The following is a 23,258-nucleotide window of genomic DNA, read 5'->3' on the forward strand; positions in this document are numbered from 1 at the left end:
AAAGTGCACTCCAAAAAAAAAAAAATTTTTATTTTTGTCTTTGTGAATTGTGTGCGCAGTAGCCGCACGTGCATCAACAAAGTAGTGCCAAGCATGCGCCTGTGTCATAAGTAAAGGGCCAGCTGGCTTGACCGTTAAAGGGTGCTGTAACCCCCAAAGGGCACTCCAAACAAAATAAAAAAATATTTTCTGTGTTTGTGAATTGTGTGCACTGTGGCTGCACGTGCATCAACAAAGGAGCAGCGCCAAGCATGCGCCTGTGTCCCATAAGTAAAGGGCCGGCTGGCTTGTCCGTTAAAGCGTGCTGTAACCCCCAAAGGGCACTCCAAACAAAATAAAAAAATATATTTTTTTGTGTTTGTGAATTGTGTGCGCAGTAGCAGCACGTGCATCAACAAAGTAGCGCCAAGCGTGCGCCTGTGTCATAGGTAAAGGGCCGGCTGGCTTGACCGTTAAAGGGTGCTGTAACCCCCAAAGTGCACTCCAAAAAAAATAAAAATATATAATTTTTTGTGTTTGTGAATTGTGTGCCCAGTAGCCGCACGTGCATCAACAAAGTAGTGCCAAGCGTGCGCCTGTGTCATAAGTAAAGGGCCGGCTGGCTTGTCTGTTAAAGGGTGCTGTAACCCCCAAAGGGCACTCCAAACAAAATAAAAAAATATTTTCTGTGTTTGTGAATTGTGTGCACTGTGGCTGCACGTGCATCAACAAAGCAGCAGCGCCAAGCGTGCGCCTGTGTCCCATAAGTAAAGGGCCGGCTGTCTTGTCCATTAAAGGGTGCTGTAACCCCCAAAGTGCACTCAATACAAAATAAAAAAATATTTTCTGTGTTTGTGAATTGTGTGCACTGTGGCTGCACGTGCATCAACAAAGGAGCAGCGCCAAGCGTGTGCCTGTGTCCCATAAGTAAAGTAGCCAGGTGGCTCATTTCTTAAAGGGTGGTGTAACCCACAAAGTGCACTAGTCTCCAACAAAAATAAAAAATTATTTTCTGTGTTTGTGTGCGCCTGAGCCGCACGTATATATCAATATAACATAAATGGAGGACCAAACTTTCTCCAATAAAAATAAAATAGGGAAAGATCAAGAACCACTTCCTCCTAGTGCTGACGCTGCTGCCACTAGTCATGACATAGACGATAACATGCCATCAACGTTGGCTTGCCAGGGCCAATGCCCAATGTCATAGTAGAGGGCACATACAATCCCAAATGACAAAGTTCAGGAAAATGACCTTAAAAAAACCATTTAAATCATCTGAAGAGAAACGTAAACTTGCCAATAAGCCATTTACGACACGGAGTGGCAAGGAACGGCTAAGGTCTTTCCCTATGTTCATGACTAGTGGTTCAGCTTCACATGACGATGGAAGCCCTCCTCCCGCTAAAAAAATCAAACGAGTTAAGCTGGCAAAAGCACAGCAAAGAACTGTGCGTTCTAAGAAGATATCACAAATCCCCAAGGAGAGTCCAAGTGTGGTGGCGGTTGCGATGCCTGACCTTCCCAGCACTGGACGGGAAGAGGTGGCTCTTTCCACCATTTGCACGCCCCCTGCAGGTGCTGAAAGGAGCACCCACAGTCCACTTGCTGATGTGCAAATTGAAGATGTCACTGTTGAAGTACAACAGGATGAGGATACTGGTGTAGCTGGCGCTGAGGAGGAAGTTGGCGAGGAGGATTCTGATGGTGATGTGGTTTGTTTAAATCAGGCTCTGGGGGAGACAGTTGTTGTCCATGGGATGAAAAAGCCCATCACGGTCATGCCTGGGCAGAAGACCAAACATTCCACATCTTTGGTCTGGCAATATTTCTATCCAAATCCGGACAACAACTATCTTGCCATATGTACCATATGTAAAGGTGAAATAAGTAGGGGTAGGGACGTTAACCACCTAGGAACATCCTCCCTTATACGGCACCTGCAGCGCATTCATAAAAAGTTACTGTCAAGTTCAGAAACTTTGGCTAAGACCGTAAGCAGTCCAGGGACACCTAAATCCTGTTGTCCTGTTGTACCCAAGCGCCTGCAAACCACACCGTCAAGTCCCTCCTCGTCAATTTCCTCCTTAGTCAGGATTGGAAGTAGTCCTGCAGGCCATGTCACTGGCATGATTGACTCTCCTATCTGGGATTCCGCCGGAAGATCCTGCATTGCTACGCCTACTGCTGCCACTGCTGCTGTTGCTGCTGCTGGGAGTCATTCATCATCCCAGAGAGGATGTAGGAACACCACTACTTTTAATAAACAATTGACCCTCCAACAGTCCTTAGCGAGGAGGATGAAGTACGACAGCAGTCATCCTGAAGCAACACGTATAACTGAGGCCTTGACTGCTATGTTGGTGTTAGACGTGCGTCCGGTATCTGCCATTAGTGCAGTGGGATTTAGACAATTGATGGAGGTAGTGTGTCCTCGGTTCCAAATCCCGTCTAGATTCCACTTCACTAGGCAGGCGATACCGAGACTGTACAGAAACGTCAGAAAAAGTGTCCTCAGTGTCCTGAAAAATGCAGTTGTACCCAATGTCCACTTAACCACGGACATGTGGACAAGTGGAACAGGGCAGACTAAGGAATATATGACTGTGACAGCCCACTGGGTAGATGTATCACCTTACGCAGCAACAACAGCAGCGTCACCAGTAGCAGCATCTCAGAAATGCCAGCTCGTTCCAAGGCAGGCTACGCTGTGTATCACCGGTTTCAGTAAGAGGCACACTGCCGACAACCTCTTAGAGAAACTGATGGAAATCATCGCCCAGTGGCTTACCCCACTTAGACTCTCCTGGGGATTTGTGATATCTGACAACACCATCAATATTGTGCGGGCATTACATCTGGGCAAATTCCAGCATGTCCCATGTTTTGCTCACACAATAAACTTGGTGGTGCAGAATTTTCTGAAAAGCGACAGGGTCGTGCAGGAGACGCTTTGGGTGGCCCAAAAAATTTCTGCCCACTTTCGCCATTCAGCGACTGCGTGCCGAAGACTGGAGCGCCAGCAAACACTCTTGAACCTGCCCCGCCATCACCTGAAGCAAGAGGTTGTGACGAGGTGGAACTCAACCCTCTATATGCTTCAGAGGATGGAGGAGCAGAAAAAGGCCATTCAAGCCTATACATCCACCTATGACATAGGCAAAGGAGGGGGTATGCACCTGACTCAAGCGCAGTGGAGAATGATTTCTGTGTTGTGCAAGGTTCTCCAGCCCTTCGAACTTGCCACACGTGAAGTCAGTTCAGACACTGCCAGCTTGAGTCAGGACATTCCCCTCATCAGGCTTTTGCAGAAGCAGCTGGAGAAAGTGAAGGAGGACCTAAGATGGAGCAATTCCGCTCGGCATGTGGGACTTGTGGATGAAGCCCTTCATTCGCTTTGCCAGGATTCCAGGGGGGTCAATCTATTGAAATCAGACCACTAAATTTTGGCCACCGTGCTCGATCCTAGGTTTAAAGCCTATGTGGCGTCTCTCTTTCTGGCCGACACAAGCCTGCAGAGGTGCAAAGATCTGCTGATGAAAACACTGTCAGCTGAAGCGAAACGTGACACGTCAATAGCTGCTTCTTCGTTTTCTCCCACAACTGGGGAGCAAGCAACCCGCTGGCGGTGATGCAGGGCAGGCAGGATCAAGTTTGGACATCTGGTCTGGGCTGAAGGACCTGGCAACAATTTCTGACATGTCTACTGTCACTGCATATGATACTGTCACCATTGACAGAATGGTGGAGGATTACATCGGAGACAGCATCCAAGTAGGCATGTCAGACAGTCCATACCTGTACTGGCAGGAAAAAGAGGGAATTTGGAGGCCCCCTGTACAAACTGGCTCTATTTTAACTGAGTTGCCCCCCCTCCAGTGTGTGCTCCGAAAGAGTGTTTAGTGCAGCCAGGAACTTTGTCAGCGAAAGACGTAGGAGGCTGCTTCCACAAAATGTGGAGAAGATGATGTTCATAAAAATGAATTATCAACTCTTCCAGGGAGACCAGCCTCCAGAACGTACAGAGGGACCTGTGGTGGTGGATTCCAGCGGGGACGAGTTAATACTCTGTGAGGATGAGGATGTACACAACACTGAAGAGGGTGAGGAATCGGTGGATGAGGAGGATGAGGACGACATCTTGCCTCCGTAGAGCCAGTTTGTGCAGGGACAGATTAATTGCCAGCTTGTTTTGTGGGGGCCCAAACGAACCAATCATTTCAGCCACAGTCGTGTGGCAGACCCTGGCACTGAAATGATTGGTTTGTTAAAGTGTGCATGTCCTGTTTATACAACATAAGGGTGGGTGGGAGGGCCCAAGGACAATTCCATCTTGCACCTCTTTTTTTTCTTTGCAGTATGTACTGTTTGGTGCCTACTTTTTCAAACTGCCATCCTGTCTGCCACTGCAGTGTCACTCCTAGATGGGCCACGTGTTTGTGCCGCCCACTCGTGTCGCTTAGCATAGTCATCCAGCTACCTCGGTGCAACCTTTTGGCCATAAAAACAATATTGTGAGGTGTGAGGTGTTCAGAATAGACTGGAAATGAGTGGAAATGAAGGTTATTGAGGTTAATAATTGAATAGGAGCAGAAAAACCCACAAATTCTGTGATTTTAGCTGTTTTTATGCTTTTTTAAAAAAAATACAGATCCAAAACACAAAACCCAGAACCCAAAACACGGAAGGGTGGTTTTGGCAAAACCAATCCAGATCCAAAACACGAAGAAAGATCCAGATCCAAAACCAAAACACAAAACACGAAAAGTGGCCGGTGCACACCCCTACATATGACACATTAAACTGTATTGGTAATTTAATGGAGAGAATGGACTAAAGAATGTAGGAACATAACCAGGCTATAAGAGAGAAGGCATAAACCCAACAGCAGATGACAAATCAAATCTGCACCGCCATCTCCCAGCTGCAAGATGCTTTATCCCAACATTTATCTGCTGCAACCACAAGTTCAGCTTTAACAAGCAATCAGGAACACCTACACCATCAGCAAGCAGCACACAACTCAGGAACAGTGGACCTGGGCCCTGATTCAGAGTCGGTCGCTCTGACAGAGCGCTCGCCCTGAATCAGGGCCAGTCTTTTGTTTTTTAGAACTGCCTCCTGGCTGCTCGCATAGCTGTGGGTGACCACCCACAGCTATAGCGAGCGGCCAGGAAGATGGTCGCGATGGTCAAGACCATCGTGACCATCGGGCTTGCGACGAGACCCTTGTGGTAGGGTCTCATTGCCGCAAGCCCCAGAGAGCTTTCGGCTCAAACAGAGCCGAAAGCTCTCCCACTGACATCACTTGTGATGTCAGTGGGGCCGCCCCCAGACGGTAGGCGTTCTCATGGGAATGCCTCCATCTGGGCAGCCACCCCCCTGGCCCGCCCACCAAAGGGGGCGTTCTGTCACTCAACATCGACTGCACGCCCCCTTTGGTACGAGGCCTGTCGCTATCCGGGTCTCGCGCATGCGCACGACGGAGCCGGCTCCGTCATGCGCATGCGCTCTGGGCCACCATAGACCTGGTTGCGAGCGCTCAGCGCTTGCGACCAGGTCTGAATCAGGCCTAGTGTACAGACAAGAGGAGGACACAGAGGAGGAGTATCCAGACTAAGTAAACAGTAGGGTTCACCTGCAAAAGAATGGACAAATGATGGATATTATACATAATTATGTAATTTTTTGCTTATTTCTGCATAGTAAAGTATTTTGTTTGCACATCGTGGGTGCAGGGTGTGTGGTGCACATGGGCCCAGGGGGGCCCACACGGCACACTCTGAACCCATAGAATTATTATACTTACCTCTCCGGAGTTATGCATCACCCGTTGCTGCAGACTGAAAATCACTGGAAAAATGTTGCTGCGTCCATTTTCCTGGTGATTTGCGCATGTCCACACAAAGCCAGTGTGTACTGCGCTGCCAGAGAGGATGCGGGTTTCCAGGGCAGGCTCTAGGGCCATACGAGTGGAGTGGCTGAACAGGGGCGCCACCCCATGGAGGGCACAGTGTGGCTCCCAGAGCTGGATTAACACATGGAGGGCCCCCACAAACTGGTGACCAGGCAGGCGGGCAGTATTTGGTCAATCCTCTCAGTTGCTCGCTAGACCATTCAGCTAAGAGAATGGCCATCATGGATCTACAGTATGGGTCTCGTGGGATGTAGCAGCTGCATCAACATCTCGATAGACTTGCTTTCAGTCACGACCAGGACTCTGAACTACAGTCCAAACAGAATTTCTCCTTCTACCGGCAGTGAAGGGGAGATTTGGATCCCCCTGCAGAATGAAACGTGCCTTCCCTCTGCAGCCAGAACAGCCCCCTTTTCCCTGCAGTGCAGCCATAATCCTAACCTCTTTCTGTGGCCAGAAGCCCCCCTTACCCCTGCAGTGCAGCCTGAATCCCCCTTACCCCTGCAGACCGAAACCCACCTTCCCCCTGCAGCCAGAATAGCTCCCCTTCCCCCGGCATAGGCAACCTGAATCCCCCTTCCCCCTGCAGTGCAGCCTGAATCCCCCTTACCCCTGCAGACCGAAACCCACCTTCCCCCTGCAGCCAGAATAGCTCCCCTTCCCCCGGCATGGGCAACCTGAATCCCCCTTCCCCCTGCAGTGCAGCCTGAATCCCCCTTCCCCTCTGCAACCAGAACAGCCCCACTTCCCACTGCAGTGCAGCCCAAATCCCCTTCCCCATGCAGACCTAAACCCACCATCCCTCTTCAGCCAGAATAGCCCCCTACTCCCTGCAGGGGAACCTGAATCACCCCCCTGCGCCGAAACCAACCTTCCCCTCATGCAGTACAGCCAGAAGCTTTTGGTGAATGGTACAAACATTGCTGAGACAGCTATTCCCAGTCTATTATATAAATATATATATATATATATGTATATATATATATGTGTATATATATATATATATATATATATATACATAATAGAGAGGTGGTGGTGGCAATCCAATTTAGCATAAATAAAAAAGGGTCTGGGGACCAACAAGCAGGAATTCTTTACGTTTACGTTAAATTGGAGTGCCGTAGCCACCTCTTTTCTATCTTGTGATGTATTTCAGAGGGCACCCATAAAATTGTATTATTATTAGGAAGAGTGCCAAGTCTGTGCTATATATATATATATATATATATATATACAGTCCAAATAGAGCCGGCGTTAAAAATAATATAGCTGCAATGGCCACAGTGCCTTCCGTGGGAACTCCAAGTAGAAGCCCAAACATACATGCAGAGACAGCGGCACTCAGGTAAACAAATCAGATGCAAAAGCATTTGCCGGAGTGCCACCATCCCTGCATGTGTGTGTGTTTATATATGTATATACATCTATATAAATCGACATACAGATAGATATATAGGTAGGTAGGTAGGTGCTAAGTGATGGGGGGGGCACAGGGTGTTACTAGACCTGGTGCTGGCCCTACGGATTAATGCTGACATTACCCCTAGTTGCATGCTAAAACATACGCCATTAGAAGGTCGCCAGAAAATCACAAAAAAAGTGCAACTTTATAAAGATCTGAGGCTATTACATTCCCTCCTATGTTTTTAAAGGAAATGAGCTAATTCCAAGGTACAAAGGCTTGTTCTTTTAAATATGAGCAAATCTAATAAAACAATAACATTTGCTTATGCTGTACAGTGCTTCCTATTACTTAAATTAATTTAATATGTGGACAATACTACATCAATTTAATATAATTAGTAGGTGAAGTTAATTGTACAGATGTCATGCTAAAGGTATGGAATGCTAAAATCCAGCAGGCAACATCCTGCACCATTAAGAATCAGATTGCACTCAGACCCTCCAGATAATTCAACTATTTCCCATATGTAATATCTTCCTAGACATAGCCTTGTCTAATTAGCATTTTAGTTTACTTACAAGTAGTAAATCAAAAACATAGTTTTCTGCAAATGTAACCTAGTTAAATTGATCAGCTAATAGAACAGTGAACTAGTTCAGCTGCTATCTCACTAGCCACAAAATTGTACAAAAAAAAACACAACAAAAAGATGTGTGACATTGTAACATTTGTGATTCTACAATTTGCTTCAAGTGTATTTCAATGGTAAATAATAAGCAATTCAATGTTACTACACAAAATGTCTGGTTATGTTGGATAACGTTCCAGATTTTCCTTACAGCAGAGGTTCCCAAATGCGGTCCTCAAGGCACCCCAACAGTTCAGGTTTTAGAGATTTTCATTGTTGAGCACAGGTGGTTAAATCAGATTTACTGATGAACTAATTAGGACACCTGTGCTTAACCAAGGATATCTCTAAAACCTGAACTGTTGGGGTGCCTTGAGGACGACATTTGGGAACATCTGCCTTGTCTGAACAACACTTTTTGTCTGTTTTGGTGTTTGGGAGCAAATGGTCGATTGTTGTTTTCTCCCATATATTACCAGATTTTCATTCCAGCCAGCCGACTAGTTGGGTGGTTGGAAAGATGATATTTTATACCCCTTTTACACTGGAGCTAAAACCCGCGTTATTGCAGGGTTAACCCGGGTAGCTCCTTGGTGTAAAAGGGGAGAGGGTTGGATCGCCGGGTCGAGTGACCCTGCAATCCAACCCAGGTAACTTGCAGGGTTTAACATGGGAGAAACCCGTGAAACCCTGCAGTGTGAACGGTGCGGTCCGGGTCATGATGACCTGGAGCGCGCCACATGCCGGCCAATTGATCCGGCTTCAGAGGCGCTTGGAGATGACTTCATCTCCAAGCGTCCACTTCAACGCCGGAAAAGCCGGGTCTATGGAGACCCGGTTCCAGTGTGAACAGCACCGACTCAGGAATATCCTGGGTCGCCACCGGCTAAATTCCGGGTCTGATCCGGATTGGAACCCCGATCCAACTCCGGGTCAGACCCAGAATTTATGTGTAAAAGTGGTATTAGATGTGTGGACACTTAACTCATTCTGCCCACCACTGCCTCATTGTGTTTTACTTTGAGGAAGAGACTGCTAATAGTATTGGAGATGGTTTCTTTCTTTATAAGTAAATCAGATATTGGGCATATCATATCTGTATGTCGGTGTTTAATCAGATCCATCTATAAGTCAGATGAGGAGCTTATAATTATGAACAGACCACAGACAAAAACATTTAAATTGATTGCAGTCTAGTACAACAACACATCATTTTTCTAAACTATAAACAGGTTTTGTACTGGACAGAGTAAGCCAGCAGGTTGTTTATATTTATATGATATTTTTAATAGACATCTATATCATTTTACTAGTGCAAACATAGGAGTACATTCATTCAGCCATGGACTTACTGCACAGCTGTAGATCTGCCCTGTGCTATTAAATTATTCTCCGCTACACCACATGGTAAGCTCAGAGGGTTCACTTAATGCTGATTTTTCCTCTCAGCTCCTGAGTGCACACTCTGGAGCTTACCACACGGGGTACTTCCATAGCTCTGGGCACTTAACCCGGGAGCTGCATGAGTCAACAAATGTTAGCTGTGGGTTTACCGTGAGTGGAAATTGGCAAGTAATTGAATAACTCTGGCCATTTAAACCCTGGAGCTGCAGTCACGTGGTAATCCCCATGGCTGATTGAATCTGCCTCATAGAGTCTGATTGAAATTTTAATGTACATTTATTGCCCTAAGTTTCTGTGCACATCAAAATAGCATAAGTATACAAATGCTTTAAAGGAACTACTAATAGTATTCTCATATAAGTAGGCTTACCATATCATCCCTTTTATTCGGGACACATGAATTACAAACATTCTGTAGCTGGCTGTCTTCAAGGGGCCTATTCATCATCACTTAATTTCTACAAAAGCAAGTGAAAATGTAGAATATAAGTTATCAGGCTATTCATCAAGAAGGTAAAGCAGGAGATATCACAAATATCTCCTGCTTAATGTCCTCTCCCGGAATGGCCCGCTGTCCCCATACAGTAGTATGGAGACAGAATTAATCAAGCCTCGAAAAAACAATATTTTTGGAGCTTGAGTGTGGGAGCATTAGCCATCTTCAGATAGCGAGTGCTCCTGCTCCAGGCCCGCAACCCGCTCCTTTCCTATGGATAGGAGTCCCAGGTTGTGAAGAGGGTTCCTTTTGGATCCCTCCGTCCCTGTCCAGCTCCTTCCACCAGACGTCAGGGCTCTTGTACGCATGTGTGACCTGTAGGTCATGCATGCACACTTTTCTCACTGTTTCAAAAGGAGCAGTGAAACACTTCGGGGAGACACCTGATTATTGGATAAGCTGTCTCCGCGCCAGTTCAATGATGAATTACTCCGGAGCTTGCGTCGAGTAAGAATGTTAATTATCGGGGTCTGTTCGGACTCCAATAAACATCATGAATAGACCCCAAGTCTCCATTTCACCTGGTTTGAATCAGCCACAGAACTTGTGTAATTCACATGTGCCAAGAATTAAAGGGATTCTATGACAAGCCTACATAAAAGTCACATGCTCATAAGAAGAGTATGATCCTCTAAAGGTTTACTTCAGTCAGTAACAGCTACATGTGGAAGCAGAGGAGAAAGGCCAAAGTTGCCCTTAAGAAATGTTGCTTGTGATACTACATATGGTTTGGTAATGCCATTCATACTTAGCAGATTCTGTGCTGGAAGTGTTATTGCTCTAAATGCAGCATTGATGGAAATATAGAGACTGTGGCTGTATTTGAGGGTAGTTGCAGAAGCCAGATTTACTACCGTATGCTAATACGTGAATCCCTAGGACTAAACCGGGGGTTCATGCGCCTGCAAGGGGGGAGCCGTGTCGCCCATTGATTTTACGCTAACTGTTGCAATTGTTATCATTAGTATCGGCACTTGCATCAGCCCATGTTAGGTGCAAGAGACACGGCAGAAAAAGGCTTCCCCCCATATGCATGACTCAGAATCACACAGAGCTTTACACCCTGCAGCCTGAATCTCTGCCCTGCTGCAGTGCCCCATGGATGCTTCAGACTGTACACCCAGAGGTGTAGCATGTGGCCAGGGACCCGGCGCACGAGCGTGATACGCCCCCTCCCCCAGAAGTGTGTGCTATTTATATATATGCAAAACTGGGGTATTGGTTAGGATAGTGTCATCCATTGTACTTTAAGGATCTACCAATGAGATCCAACTACTTTTAAAAGTGGAGGCAGGAAAAATATTCCATTCTCCTTACACTGGATGTTTGAATGCTATGTAACCCCTGTAAGTAAATATTTTAAATAGAAACTTCTTGCAAAAAGAATTTCGGATATTAACTATTGTTTGGCCTATCGGCCATTTTCTGGGTGTTTATTTGGTAAAGGGGTTTGTTCTAGATAAATTAAGATTTCCCAGCGGCTTCCTTGGAAAAGTGAAAGCCACAGGATTGTCATCTTTATAGACATGTTACCTACATTACGGACTGAACTTCCAACCCATGCAGAGGAATATATACAAATTTGGTTCTTATATGGACTTTGGAGTATGATCTTGTCTTTGGACATATTATTAAAATGTATCTGATTAAATTCATTTTTGGATGGTATTGCGCCCTCTGGTATTTTTTGTAGATATATATATATATATATATATATATATATATACACACACACATACATACATGGCAGGGTCACACATACATACAGGCATGGTCACACATACATACATACATACATGCAGTCAGGGTCACACATACATACATACATATATGCAGGCAGGGTCACACACACATACATACATGCATACATACATGCAGGCAGGGTCACACATACATTCATACATACATACACATACAGGCAGGATCACACATACATACATATATACACAGTTACACATACACACACACAGGCATGGTCACATACATACAGTACATACAGGCATGAAGGGTTACACATACACACATACAGGCAGGGAGGGTGATAGACATAACTGGGGTACCTCGCTCACCTTAATGTGGACCCTGCAGCTTCTTCCTTGTCAACATGCTGCTGTAGCCCCGTCCTCTGCTGGGGTCAGATATACATGTGCTGAGCTCCACCAATCAGGGCTCAGCACAAGCTCCTCTGACCACGTAGTCTCTCACTGGAGCAGCAGGAAAGCAGGACAGGATGCTGCTGCTGCTCTGCATCACAGCACCCGGCAGGCTGGACACGGACCCGGCAGGCTGGACACGGACCCGGCAGGCTGTCAGCTACTTGACTGCTGCTTCCGGAGTCCGACTTCAGAGCGCCCTCTGGCAACTAAGGAGCTTGGAGCTTGCGCTCCGGTGGAACCGCCCTCCCTAAGCCCCTGTGTACACCGCTGCCCTTACAGCACCCCAGAGTATCCTGGGGATCGCAGTCATTCCTGGTGATGGTGGTCCGCCCCCTTTGCATGATGCCATTATATCATGCGCTCAGGGGGTATGGCCGGCACAGGGCGCCGGGATACCCAGTTACGGGGCTGCATCTGCACATGAGCTGTAAGCTAAAACTTACCATTTGCATCTATCAACAGAGATCCATCTGACTCTTTATCAGCAACATAGTGCAACCAGGAAATACTATAATTCATATTTTGTCCTCTTTAAAGTCAGATAATGATGCAAATATAGTAATATACCTTCCCTGAGTAACTTGGAAATCTCCACGTCTAGTGTCAAATGAGTAAAACATTATCTGGAAAGCTCTATTTAGTATCTAAGCATTTTATCATTATTTAATGACTAAGATTACTGGTAAAAGAAAATAACTAAATTAATATTTTCCTTCCTTCAACTGAATTTCTGTCATCTTAATTATTGCTTGCTGCCAAATCCAGAATTATGCCTGTAGACACTAGCTAGATCAGATCCACCCATGATCAGCATCTCAAAAAATTGCTGCTTATTCCTATGAAAAATCAAACAGCCGAAAGAGTTCTGGCATGGCTCCACTTTACCTCCTCATTGTTTCAGATGGATAGCAACACCAAAAGATCTGTAAACCATTTGTTCATCCACCCCTTATGCCGGAACTTATGCCGATCACACCCTGTAATCAATGTCATTTACTTGTATTTAATAAAAATGATTGTAAAAAAAGTAAAGAAGATGCCTACCATTTGTTATTTTTCACATGACCCTCCTCGCCCTAAAGAGTAGAATTTAGTCTGGGGCCCCGATAGTTCTTGTCCCTGCTGACGCCAGTAATGGTCTCTTTTCTAGGGCTGACATCCAGGCAAAGCTTGAATAAATCACCACTTAATGTATTATGTGCTATAAACAACAATGAAAACAATGGCAGCACCCAGGGATGAAAAACGTAGATACTGCCACCAATTGTAAACTGATGTTTCAATGCTTTAATGGATTTACCTCTGAGTGCACTAATTGAATAATTAGTGGTGCCTAATCCTACATGGGGTATGTACAAGGCACACTGAAATGTCTTAATAACTACTGAATTGACTTTTATGGTGGTAACATGGGCTACATTTGACTTTTACTTCAAGCCTTGGGGAAAGATGAAGTGGAGTAGTTGCACAAAACAACCAGTCACCATCTAAATGGCATTTCAAAGACTGTGCTAGATAAATGACAGTTCTCTCTCACTCTCTCAGGCTATACTTGGTGACTTGCTGCCTTTATCTTGCAGCAGTTTCCTCCATTTCTCTCAGTTCCAGGCATTTTGCTGTACTAAAGGGGCTCCGTGCCTCATACCTATCTTCCCTCATCCTGTGAGTACCGATAGAAGCACTTGCACTTTGTTTGGCAGACTGAAACGGAGACTTAATTAACTTCCACCTGAAACCCTCTGGAATACATCGGTCACACGGACCCTCCAGAGCAGCTTCCCATTACCACGTGAGATCCCCACAGCTTGGGTTGAACACCAGAGCCAGCCATCCGTGGACGCGGCTTGCTGTACCGCTATTGCCGGATTTCCACTCAGCATCACACGGGACGGTGCCATCACCTGTGCAGGTATTACCCAGCGCTGTGGAACATTCAAACAATATGTGTTTATTTGGAATTCTATTGCCCTAGTGTGTGAACCATCTTTAATATACCCCATATGGAACCCTTTCCTAACTGAGGAACACTATTGTAGCCATCACTTGTTTAGGGGTCTGGACTCCAGGATCAGTTGATTATTGAAGGACCATTTCTTGCTCATTTGAATTCCCATTGTTGTGATTCGTTATCATAGCTGCTATTTTTAATATTGTTTTTCATGTGTTCATTTTGTCAATAAAAGTTGCAATTATATTTAGAACTGCTCTGAGTGACATTCACTTCTAAACCCTCAGATACTATGGCTGCTTTTGTTTTTTATATCTTATTGTGTTGTGGTGAGAGTGACTCTCTCACTCAGCTGTGTTGTATCTGGAAGGGTTATTTTAACTCCTCAGCACCTGAGCCTTTTTTCGTTTTTATGTGCTATACACAACAATGAAAACAATGGCGGTACTCAGGGATGAAAAACGTAGATACTGCCACCAATTGTAAACTGATGTTTCAATGCTTTAATGGATTTACCTCTGAGTGCACTAATTGAATAATTAGTGGTGCCTAATCCTACATGGGGTATGTACAAGGCACACTGAAATGTCTTAATAACTACTGAATTGACTTTTATGGTGGTAACATGGGCTACATTTGACTTTTACTTCAAGCCTTGGGGAAAGATGAAGTGGAGTAGTTGCACAAAACAACCAGTCACCATCTAAATGGCATTTCAAAGACTGTGCTAGATAAATGACAGTTCTCTCTCACTCTCTCAGGCTATACTTGGTGACTTGCTGCCTTTATCTTGCAGCAGTTTCCTCCATTTCTCTCAGTTCCAGGTATTTTGTTGTACTGAGGGGGCTCCATGCCCACGTTATACCGCTCCTCTGGCTGCCGGATCAGGGAGAGGCAGGGCTACTGCTAGTAGGGAGTTGCATTGCCACTGGCTGTCATGGAGTTACCACACACTATTGTGGTGCTGAGGAAGAGGCAGCTCCCACTCTTGGAAAGTGCCAAGCCCAGGTGTAGACATGACCAGGGGTGTTTGAGTGTTCCTGTGAGACTGTCCCCATGTGTGGGGCTGCAGGGGAAAGGGGAAAGTACCCTAGTAGGCCATAGGCTAGGGGTGCCACTGCCAGCCAAGGTGAGGGAACGGAGCTTACAGACTTACCGCCAGATTCCCGCCCCTGCAATTGCTAACCAACCGCTGGACTCCTGGAGAACAACTATTGCAGACCAGTTCAGCTATTTTCAACAGATATGGTAGCTGCACCTTGCAGAATTGTGTGCTTGTCACCCAGTCACTCTCTGCCTACTGCTATCTCTCTGCCTCGCCCTGTCACTCACCGCCTCTCCCTGTCACCCACCGCCTCTCCCTGTCATTCACTGCCTCTCCCTGTCATCCACTGCCTCTCCCTGTCACCCACTGCCAATCCCTGTCTCCCATTGCCTCTCCCTATCACCCACTGCCTCTCCCTGTCACTCACTGCCTCTCTCTGTCACCCACCGCCTCTCCCTGTCACTCACTGCCTCTCCCTGTCACCCACCGCCTCTCGCTGTCACCCACCGCCTCTCGCTGTCACCCACTGCCTCTCCCTGTCTCCCACTGCCTCTCCCTATCACCCACTGCCTCTCCCTGTCACTCACTGCCTCTCCCTGTCACCCACTGCCTCTCCCTGTCACTCACCGCCTCTCCCTGTCACTCACTGCCTCTCCCTGTCACCCACCGCTTCTCGCTGTCACCCACCGCCTCTCCCTGTCACTCACTGCCTCTCCCTGTCACCCACCGCCTCTCCCTGTCACTCATTGCCTTCTCCCTGTCACCCACCGTCTCTCGCTGTCACCCACTTCATCTTCCTGTCAATTCATGTCACCCTTTGTCTCCCACTGCCACCCTTTACTTCCCCCTGTCACCATCTGTCACCCTTTGCCTCTCTCGCTGTCATCCACAGCCTCTCCCTGCCACCCTCTTCCTTCCTCTGCCTCCTGCTGTTAAGCATTGCTTCTCCTACTGTCATCCATGGCCTCTCCCTGTCACCCAATGACTCTCTCCGTCACTCACTGCCTCTCCCTGTGGGACAGAGGGGGGGGGGGCAAAGCTTATTTTTGCACCCGGGCTCACCACTCGCAAGTTCCGGCAGCCATCCTTCTATGTGTGAGTTTTCTCTTTGCTCCCATCTGCACATGTGCCAGTCCTCTCTGGGTCCCAGAGCATCACTCTATCAGCTGTGCTGAGATAGTGACACCTCGAATCTGTGGGATATCACTTTTTGATATGGTCCCCTTGTGGTACTGAAAGGCGGGATGGTGGTGGTGAGGGATATACAGTATTAAATATATGCATTATGGGTGTATCTTTTTATAGCTACTCATTTTATAATGATCATAAACATACGTTAAAAGTTTTTACAGTTCCCCTGTAGCAACATAAGTTCCAGTCAAGAATGTTTGCAATGTTGCCAGAGCCATGGGATCACGTATGAGTCAGCTTCTGTGGTTTAAGTCCATTGTAATGTAGGCTGGAGTCATGGCTACAGACAGTAAGCAGCAAATAACTCTTTTCAAATATGTTCTTTCTTAAGAAAGGAAATTATTTAAATCATAAAGAATGTGATAACCAGGCACATTACAGTGAAATTATAAACTATATAAGCACATTTTAAAATGTTTTTTACAAAATTTCTATATAATCGTCAATCATGTTCATTAAACACTTCAAATGGTAGTAACATACTCATACTTGTCCTGAATTATAATAAAAGAAAAAGAAATCTAGCTAAGTGCATAAAACAAATATACATAACCTATCCCTAACCCAACTGTTACATACTTACACACCCTGCTACAGTAATTGTCCCATCTGACCTCAGCACAGCCTGGTCTTTGTGTAGAGTATGTAGTCATACAGGAGATGTTACACAATACTTTTCCCACCCATTACTACAGTATGTCACTCCATACAGGCCCAGATTGACATGTTCTTTCCGTGCAGGCTACCACACTATGTTGGTGATTCAGAGATGGGCGCAGGGAAGTCATTGGGCAGAAGTGGCTAATGGTTTCCCTCTGTACATGTGTTGTAGTGTGCATGTGTCCTGATGGTAAGGCAGAGACAAGCAGATCAAAATCGCATGCAGGATCCATGAGGGTTTCTGGGTGGAAACTGGGGGTGGCTACCAGATGTGGGCGTGTCATGGGCATGTCAGTGTCAGTGACTGCATCTAAAAACGTAGTTGCACTGACACCGGTGGCCATGTTTAGTCAGACATTCTGCATCTGCCATAGGTCAGGCTCAATGTCCGATGATGTGGCCAATGGCGAGCTAATAGTGTATCTTTGTACGCACATTGGCGGATTCCCGCTGCAGTCGTGGCATTAGAATAAAAATGCAGTACGGGCTGCAACAACAGAAACAGCTGCTACCTCAATAGTGTCCACTTCTGAATCAACCCCTATATTGCAGGTTCCAATCCGCACTGCTTTCTGTCTGTATAAAGTGACTACTGTACATAAGAATAGTTTACACAGTCTGAGCACATGGTTAAAATATTTACGTAACAAGTTATTATTATTATTTATTATTATTATTATTATTATTATTATTATTATTATTATTATTATGTAAAATAACATAAATAAAAGTAATGATTTAGAAAATGTGATGGAGAGTTTTCCCAGCCAATTCTTCTATCCAAGAAACATGCCCTGGTGGCCTTTTCACAAATCCTGGCCTGGTTCCCACTTGTATGAATACATTTATTTATTTCTAGATGAAATTACATTTTAAAGTCAGTTTAGTATTTATGTGATGAAATGGGGGACAGAGATTCTGGCCTGTTCTACTACCTTCTGTATTTGTTATTATGATGCCATAGAGGGAGTCAGAGCTTGTATATCTGTGTGCGCCTGAGTCTCTGAATCTGTATACGAAGTGCTAAAATGCAGCTTTTTTCATTCAAAGTTCTGTTGTGGCTCATACACAGACATACAAGTGTCACATATCACATTAATCAGCACAGTCTCCTGGTGCATCCTAGTCACAGTGCATTGCAAATTAGATGCATTTTCAGCAAAAAAGACGCCCAACGCTAGCAGAGTAGCACCGGACCTGGTGGCTCACTCACACTAGTTGTGCTGCGTGGCATATGGAGGCTAGATGTATGGTGATACATCTGTATTCTGTCAATTTAAGTTAAATGATCAGAATATATAATACAATCTCCAGGTTGGGTATGGGATGCCGGCGTTCAGGATCCAAGCGTCAGAATCCCAACACCACCATTCCATCAGGGTTAGGATACTGACCCCTGCCAGTAAGTATCCTAACCCTACCCCTAAACCTAACCCTCCCTCCTCACTGACTAAACATGACCTCCCCCCCACAGCCTAAACCTAACCCTCCACCTCTGCAACCTAACCCTGACTCTTCCTCTAGTGCCTAACCCTAAGCCTCCCCCTAGTGCCTAACACCTAACCCTAATCCTAACCCTCCCCCTAACCCCACTACAGGATGCTGGCGCAGGGTTTCTGATTGGTGTTGGGAGTCCGGCATCGGCATTCTGAGCTCCCGACCGCCGGGCTCTCAACTGCATCCCCAATCTCCTCTATTGACTATTAACAATGATACAAAGAAGATAGCAGTCAGATCCTAGGTGCTATACATAAATAAAACAGCTACCTCTTAATGTCAGCAAGTGTACATACAAATGTATATCTGCTGCACACACACATATATACATATACAGATGCAATTGTATTAAATCCACACTGTTACAATCCATAAGGACAAGTTTTGGAGCTGATTAGAGTTATTATCATTGCAACAGTAGACGATTAGTGTGTGGTGCCTGGATGTCCCAGACTCCCCTAGCGCTGGTCCAACTGTTAACTGTGGAGAATGTGATGCATGCTACGGTCAGCACATGGTGAGCAAAGCATGATCTGTATTAGGGATCAGTGAATACAGGGTTCATAGTGAATGCTGGGAGCACAGAACGCTGCAGTAATGGTCAGATCTGCAGTTCGCATTTAGTAACACAGAGATAAAACACTACAGGACAAATATAGAATGCAGGAGCGTGATGTAGGGGCCAGAGACAGGAGAGAGACAGTCATTTAAGGAACAGAAACTACAACATAGTGAGACGGGTTACTATTTGGAGGCTGTTAATGGTTTGAAGTTGGAGGCTGGAAGTAGGACAATGACTTAGTATGGTGGGTTAGTATTAGGAGGCTGATTATGATATGGAGGAAGATAAACAATGACATAACTGATGTGATTGGCCAAATATTCTCTGTTAAGCGCTGCGGAATATGTGTGTGCTATATAAATAACTGGTAATAATAAATAAATAACATGTTGGGTAAGTATTAGAAGGAAGATAATCGCTTTGATTTAGAGGCTGTAAAATAGACCATTACATAATAGAGGTGTGTTAGTATTAGAAGACAGATAGTATTTTAGGGGAAGAGAGACAATAACATAGTATCATGGGTTAATATTAAGAGAGATAATTTTGGGTTAAAAACTGTAAGAGAGATAATTACTTAGTGTGGCGAGTTAGATATAGGAGACAGATAATGATTGGGGTTGGTGGCAGGGAGTGACAGTGACATTAAGTATCGGGTTCTAGATCCAATAATTAGTATAATATCTTATCTCCGATATTGATGCAATGACGATGCAGTTGTAATGTTCTATGTACTTGCCCCCAGGGTAGAATTTGAGAGCCATGCACTGCTGCCTAAATGCTTCCCTCACTGTGCGCTTTTATGTCCTATTTGGGCTGGTTGCTCATCCTCTCGCAGATAGACGTAATCCTTCAGCAGCAGCACAGACACACTGTTTTAAGGGCTCCTACCATTCTATTCCCCCAAAGGGACCTCCATGCCCCAGTGTCATAATGCCACGTTGCTGTTTTTCTCTTCACTTTAATATTCCCCCACATGCTAGCTATACCCCACTGGCACAATTCAGCACAGGGAAGAAGGGGGGCACCGTGACATGCACTCGCTCCGGGCACCATGGCTCCACGCTATGCTTCTGCACAGCCAGGGCTGTAACTAGGGTAGTGCAACCAGTGCCTTGGCACAGGGCACCGCAGGGCACGGGGCGGTGCTCGGGCCTGTAAATTTTCCTGTTTATTATCATTCTCACTTGTAGCTTCCTCTTCTTTTATCCTAAGCATCTCCTGGCCTCCCCTAACTCTTCCCTGGTCCTTCCCCATGAGGTCATGGCCCTTTTCCAGGTGCATCTTATGTCCCTATTTAAAAAATGGAGAGGGGGGGCGCCAATGCTCTCTCTGGCACAGGGCACTAAAAAGTCTAGTTACGGCTCTGTGCACAACACCCACATTACAATTGTTAATTGATGCCTTCACCTTAGTAGATCTATGGAGACATTTGCACCCAGTCACATGTGACTAGACTTTTTATTTCCATCCCCATCACTCCTCCGCTAGGTTTGACTTCTGGTTAGTTTCAAGCTCCCTACTTTCTAGACCTCAGACTGCACACATAAAAAATATAGCCATTTCTGACCTCGCACCCACGTGGTTCTCTGTGCAATTGGCTTCTGCCAAAGTTTCCTCCTTGAACTGGAGATTTCCAGCTTATCTGTTGTCCTCTCCAGATTTTATATTACACCTAGAACACCAGTTTCATAATTATGTTGATGACAACATAACTCATCTTGATGATATCACTTTATTCTGGGCCGCATCTGAGCCAGTGTAAAGAGGCCACATTTTAGCTTATGTACAGTATCCCACAAACATCTCCAGCTTAACCAACCTTAAGTAAAAATGTATCAAGGTCCGATGCTGACATGCTGCAAGTGACACCACTCTGCAACTTTACCTGACTAACAAGCAGCTACGATACATTATGCACTGAGGACCCAACATCAATTAGACTACCAGAAACATTGTTACTTTCGCTGGGGAAACAAAGCAGGCAAACGCTTGGCAAATGTTGTCTGGATCAGAAAAGAGGGGAAGATTCTGCACAGAACATGTTCCAACATATAGCATAAACCAACATTATTGCATCTTACATATAATATATGATATATCATCGTCTTTGGTGCTCCCATAGCCCAGATTGATACATAGTTATATCGAAAAGAAGAGAAAGAAGGGCTCTTTGCTGGGGCACACTTAAACAAAAATCTCAATAAAATTTAACTTTTAGTATATATGAATAAAATCAAGGATCCCCAGACAACATATATAGACAAGACAAATATACATATAATCAAGATAATCAAGATTGAAATTTAAAACAAATTTATATCACAGGTGATTTTTAGTTATTTGCCTATGCTGTAAATGGCGAAATATTATTATATTACTTACATCCCTCCCTAAAATATTCTAATTTTCTGTATCCAAAACAGATTTTCTCAGTTGGATATACTGTGCAATGGTCAATTGTTATGCTTTATATACATAAGCAGATGTTGGCCCTTACTAGGTTATATTCCACTTTATTTCGGTCCCTTCTCCTGTGTGTATTAACCTACAGCACCTGATATTCTCTAGTGGTCTCCCATTTAAGTACTGACCAAGCCCATCACTGCATAGCTTCCAAGGGCAGACAAGATTGGACATATCCAGTGTGGTATGGTTGTAGGTTTATGTTAAACAGGTAAATGGAAGTGCCCGGTAGTATAGATTGCCTAGTGGAACAGAGCAAGGGTTGTACTTCTGCTGTATAGTCAAAATATTCCTAAAGTCCCTGTTACATAAAGTTAGTATAGGGACAATTGCAGGACTACTTCATAACGGGGGTCCAATTGATAAAATATGATGTACACAAAAAGAAATGCATAAGCATACTTTCATTGTTGACAAGCAGCATATAGTTTACCATACAGTGTATACATATACATATTCTTTCCATTTGCTCACGTGTGACCATCAATATATTGCAAACAGCAGATATTTATATTGTATACCAAAAAGTACACCAATCCAAAAGTAGATAATTCTATCCTAATAAAGAATTCCATATGTAATTGATTGGTTCCAGCATGATACAATTGGATGCATGTACCTTTCTAAGTATACAGGCGGTCTGTCAAACACTAGAGACCTTAATAAAATTGGATAAATGCATCCCCTTAATTGTAAACCCCTTTCCTAAGTATAAAGCATTGAGATTATGCAGACATAGCGTATTTATGGTTACTATGCAGTAACCATAAGTACGATACCAGGGTGTTCCTGTGGGAGTCCAACCTGTGCACAGACCGTACCTCTGGTGCTAAGGACGCGCGTTTCACCTGGGTAGTGGCTTGTTCACCTCACCATTCTTTATTAGGAAAGAATTATCTGATTTTGGATTGGTGTACTTTCTGGAATACAATATAAATATCTGCTGTGTGCAATATATTGATGATCACACGTGGGTAAATGGAAAGAATATGTATATGTACACACTGTATGGTATGCTATATGCTGCAACAATCAAGTATGCTTATGCATTTCTTTTTGTGAACATCATTTTTTATCAAATGTTGTCTGGAGTCAGAAGCCGTCCTCACAAATGTTATCTATTATGGGTTCTTCTGGACCTCTCCATAGAGACGAGGATAGTTCAGGTTCTTTTTTCAATATTATACTTATCTATACTCCGCCAGATGGATGATCCTGCTCTTAGCATGCATTTCCTCAGAGCAGCTAATTTATATAGTCTTTCTGAGGAGGCCAGTGAATCCCTGACAGCTCTTATTTTAGAGCTGGAGATTTCTTCAGCAATTAAATCCCTATTCAATGGTAAGTCTCCAGGCACAGATGGCCTTAGTGCCGAATAATAGAAAATGGTGACTCCACATGTGACATCTCCCCTAATTTCTCTTTATAATTCTATTTTAGAGGGCAAGGATGCCCCACAAGACTTTAACCAAGCCCGTATTAAACTTTTATTGAAGCCCGGTAGGGACCCTACCTTAATATAATCATTTCTACCTAAATCCCTGCTAAACCAGGATTTCAAACTTTTCACTAGCATAATTGCCCAACAGTTAGTGCTTCCCAAGCTGATACACCCCTGGCATAAATGTACGACACCTGATTGCACTATTATCTTGTACAATTATTCCAAATGTTATATAATGCCCTTAATGCATTTCTGACGATTAATGGTTTGAATACACCTCCTCTTAGACAGTTTTGGGGTACACGGCAGGGATGCACCCTGTCCCCTTTGCTTTTTAACCTGGCTAGAGATCCCCTCATTTGTAGTTTCTTCCTCTGTAAAGACTGGCAGGGTGTATATATAGGATATTATACTCTGAGGGTCTCGCCTTATGCCGATGATCTATTATTATATTTTAGAA

The 23,258-nt window shown here is 44.8% G+C and overlaps 1 pseudogene; it reads right to left on the reverse strand.

Annotated features, from left to right (window-relative positions):
- Window positions 1-21,433: 21,433 nt before the first annotated feature.
- LOC148539304 (5S ribosomal RNA) lies at window positions 21,434-21,552 on the reverse strand (annotated as a pseudogene).
- Window positions 21,553-23,258: the final 1,706 nt, after the last annotated feature.

This window comes from Taudactylus pleione, unplaced genomic scaffold (genome assembly GCF_031769625.1).
Source record: "Taudactylus pleione unplaced genomic scaffold, aTauple2 ptg000026l, whole genome shotgun sequence".
NCBI classification, from domain to species: Eukaryota; Metazoa; Chordata; class Amphibia; order Anura; family Myobatrachidae; genus Taudactylus; species Taudactylus pleione.